Source organism: Durio zibethinus, chromosome 27 (assembly GCF_047325235.1).
Source record: "Durio zibethinus cultivar Kanyao isolate XHJ-2024 chromosome 27, ASM4732523v1, whole genome shotgun sequence".
In the NCBI taxonomy this organism is placed as follows: Eukaryota; Viridiplantae; Streptophyta; class Magnoliopsida; order Malvales; family Malvaceae; genus Durio; species Durio zibethinus.
This window is the reverse complement of record NC_143188.1, coordinates 15,168,978-15,173,388: the sequence shown is the minus strand read 5'-3', so window position 1 is coordinate 15,173,388 and position 4,411 is coordinate 15,168,978. Positions and strand designations below refer to the sequence as shown.

Sequence of the window (4,411 nt, the reverse complement as noted above, 5' to 3'; positions counted from 1 at the left end):
CCAAGCCAATCTAATTAATGACAATAGATGCCAAAGCTTTGCTTTGCTCTTAAGATGGCTGACAGCCCAATCTAACTCAAAATACCAGTCACCCACAAGTCTTATACAAATTAATAAATTGGAAGCTAATTTTCATTTGTAAAATGAGGTTAGGAAATTCAAAAGACATCCTAGTTTGCAGGCAATTTTTGTTTTTAGTTTGAAAAGCATTACCAAGTTTCAAAAAGGGAATGAGGCATCAAAAGTTGAAACATTTTTTAATTAAATTTGAAACACAATCAGTTTAGTAAATTATTAGTTAGTGCAGATAAATGACAATATAAGAGAACATTTAAATTATTTTATTTGTTTAAGCTACAGTTCACAGAATCAACAGCAAAACTTTTGAGTTATTAAGTATTCTAGAATGCTTACCAAATAACATTGAAACTTGAATTTTGATGGAGTCACCTAGAAGATCTTCTCCATTTTTTATTCCGATTCTGTGTAAACCTATCCAACCATTTGTTACCCAACTCCTTCAGCACTGTATATCCAACACATAATCCAATGGCGAATCCATATCCATAACCCATCAACAGAATTTTCCAATCAGACAAACCATCTATCCATGAATCTCTGTCTTCCTTAGGGGGTGGCATTCCGGGACCATCTTCATTGCATTTCCTTGTCAGAGGCAGCCCACATAATCTTGGATTCCCTTTGTAAGAATCGTTTGAAAATGTACCAAATTGGTAGCTTTGTGGTATGCTTCCCTCAAGTTGGTTGTAAGAGAGATTCAATACTGCAAGAAAAGTTAGGCTTGTAAGCTGTAGAGGAATCTTTCCGGAGAGTTTGTTCTGGGAGAGGTCCAACGACTCAAGCTCAATTAAGTTTCCAAGTGCTGAAGGAATTGGGCCAAAGAAGCTGTTGTAGGACAAGTTTAGCACTTTGAGTGACTTGAGCTTTTGTATTTCTTCCGGTATTCTCCCATGGAAACTATTATTGGAAACGTCAAGACAAGCAAAGATGGTTAAAGATTTTCTCGTAAAAAAGTTCTAACCCTTTATTCACAATTGTCACAGAGTCCTGGTAGTAATTATCTCCAATATAATCTGGCTTAGCTTGGTTGCCAACAATTATCATCCCCATTGTCTTCAAAGATTGAAAAAATCCAACAGTTAACTCACCTGAAAAGTTATTGGAAGCAAGGTCCAGTATGTGTAACTCTAGAAAAGCATTTTCATCCTCAGAAATTTTAATGGGACCATAAAATCTATTTGCTCTTAGTACAAGAACTTTTAAAGAAGGCAATTTCACCAACCAAAACGGAAATGTGTCTTGTATCATATTTTTTCCAACGTCCAAAACTTCAAGCTTTCTGCAATGGGCTAATGATCTCGGCAACTTTCCTTCCAGTTTATTCCCACCAATTTTGAGTGACCTTAGTTGAGGGGCTTGAAAGAATTCAATTGGTAATTGACCAGAAAAATTATTGAAAGCAATGTCTAGTACATCCAAGTCTTGAAAATAATTTTTCACATGTGTAATTGGACCATAAAACCTATTTGCACGCAATATAAGGACCACCAACGCAGGCAATTTTCCCAACCACAAAGGGAATGTGTCATACAGAGTATTGTTTCCAAGGTTTAAAACACTGAGCATTGTGCAATTGGCTAATGACCTTGGCAACTTCCCTTCCAATTTATTGTCATTGAGTTGAAGCCAATATAATTGGGTTGCTTTTGCAAAATCCGGTAAGCTGCCACTGATATTATTTTGTTGTAGATCCAAATAGATGAGAGAACTGAAATTGCCCAAGCAACTTGGGATTGGCCCGCTTAATTTGTTAAAGGATGCATTAAAGCTCCAAAGATGACTCAAATTGCAAATAGGTCTTGATAAAGAGCCTTGGGAAGAAGTTAGAGATTGGTTTAGTGAAAATTGGTCCAAAGACGAGAGAGAATTGTTAGAAAGATCCAGGTACCACAAACTTTTCTTCCACACCCAGTTTGGTACTGCACCACTTAAGTTGTTATTTGAAAGGTCAAGAACTTCTAAACTAGTTTGACTCTTTAAAAACTCTGGAAACATACTTAGGTTACAGAATTGTAAATACAAGAAACTCAACATTGGAAAAGAGGAGTTTGCATCACCAAAAGGAACCTCTTTTGAAAAATCAATGCATTGAAAGAAAGGTCTAACCTCAAAAGAGTGGTCTTCCACAACCAATTCGGCACAAAACCATGGATTTGGTTGTTAGAAAGATCTAGAGAAGCCAACTTGTCTTGTGTTTTGATGAATTCTGGAAATTCAGTAAAGTTGCATGAACTTAGGTATAGCACCTCTAATTGGGGAAAAGCAAGGCTTGTGATGTTGCTTTCAATTGATAAGCTCATATTGGAATGGTCAAGAACCCTTAAGTTCTTAAGTTGGGAGAACATGTCAAGCTTCATGGAACTAAAGCTATTGTAGCCTAAAGACAATGCTTCAATCAGGGAGGAAGATGCATTGGGGAACTCACCAATTTCACCAATCAATTGATTTCCCGTAAGAAACAGGGTATGCAATGATGGGAGAGTAAATAAAGAAGAAGGAATTGAGCCAGAGAGGTGGTTCCACGACAAACAAAGATAAGAGAGATTTGGAACTCCAGATCTATGAAATCTAGGGATAAAACCACTGAAATTGTTATTGAATAGATCCAGTTTCACAAGGTTAGTAAGATTTGCAATTGATGATGGAATTTGTCCAAAGAACTTACAACTATGGAGATCTAAAGTTGTCAAGAACTTGAGATTACCAATTGATTCTGGCAATTTTCCACTGAAATTTGTAAAAGAAATCTTTAAGACTCGTAAAGCATTGTTTAATGAAAATTCTGGCAACTGTCCTTCAAGATTGTCATTTTCTGAAATGTCAATGCTTTGTATTTTTGGCAATAAGAAAACTTCTGTTGGAAAATGCCCACTCAAATTACAATTCGCTAAACTGAGAGAAATCAAACGAGAGAAAATTTTCAAGAAATTGGGAGGCAAATAAGAGATTGAATTCCCACTAAGGAAAAGTTTAGAAAGAGAAGGAAGTCTTGAGAGTGAAGAACAAAATGGACCTGTCAAACCACAATTCGACAGACTTAACACATGCAGGTTAGGAAGTACTGTGGATGTGCCTTCACACCATTTAGTACTTTGAGTTGAAATGTTCACACTATCCAAGTAGAGCTCTGTAAGAGGCCTCAAATTTTGGATGAATGTCTTGAAGTTTGGGTTTTCTAGTTTTAGAGGTTGTTGAAGGTTGTAAGGAAGATTATAGTACCAGAAATTTGGATCAAGAATTTGGTTATACCGTAGATAGCAAAAATCTTGTTTAGATAGATCAAGAGAGACTAACCTTGTTAAGTATGAAATCCCCACTGGAATTTGGCCATGAAAACATGAGTTTGAAAGGTTGAGATGAGTTAAATTTAGGAATCTATCAAACTCATATTGAAACAAAGTAGTATTAAAATTGTTTCCAGTAAGATTAAGGCGTTGAAGATAATGGAGATTGAAAATGGATTGAAAGCTACCTGAAAGGTTTTTGTGACTGAGATCAAGCCCAATCACATGACCTAGAGCATCACATGTAATTCCTTTCCAAGAGCAACAATCAGTGTTGGGATCCCAAAGCTCAACTTTGGAAGAGAAAGTAAAATTTGGAGCATAGTAGAGATCATGGTGCAATTGAAGCAGAGCAGATTTTTGATCATCAAGGCACTGGTTTTGGAAATGAGAATGAGGAAGGGAAAATGATAGCACAAGAGATACAGGGCATGAGAAGAGAAACAAGGTAGGAAAAATGAGTGAAATTCGGAAATGAAGATTCTTCATGTTTTGTTGGCTCTCTGAAAAAAATGAAGGGAAGATTGTGGAGTTTGAGATATGCATACATGGTATTTATAGAAAAGTACTTCATATTACATACTGTTATTGTAGCTATATATCTCCCTTGATCTGAAGAGATAGGTTCAAATGCGTTTTTTCAACCGCGTGTTTATACAAATCATGAGTTTGAACTTTTTCTGTAAGACTTGAATCAAAATAGGTGGAAGAAAGACATGGTTATTGCTTGTCCATTTTGAATTTTAAAGAATGAATAATGGGCTTCAATGATGATAAGGCTAATAGCTTTGCTTTTGTAAATTAATCCTTATCACTATATTCTTTCTGTATTCCCACTTTTTATTTCATATTATGTATTTGTAAAAAAAAATAAAAAATTAATTTTCTCACAATTAGATAATAGTGATATGCGTATATCAGTAGGGAAGAATCCTCTCCACAACTGAAAAATAGTAAAAATTTTCACTAATGCTGATGTTTGAAGAGAAGTAAAACTTGTGAAGATTTATCAGTCAACTCCACCCTGTTATTATAAAATTAGATGG

General features: G+C 35.5%; 1 pseudogene; it reads right to left on the bottom strand.

Moving 5' to 3' along the window:
• Window positions 1-446: 446 nt before the first annotated feature.
• LOC149511015 (receptor-like protein 7) lies at window positions 447-3,854 on the bottom strand (annotated as a pseudogene).
• Between the last annotated feature and the right edge of the window lie 557 nt (window positions 3,855-4,411).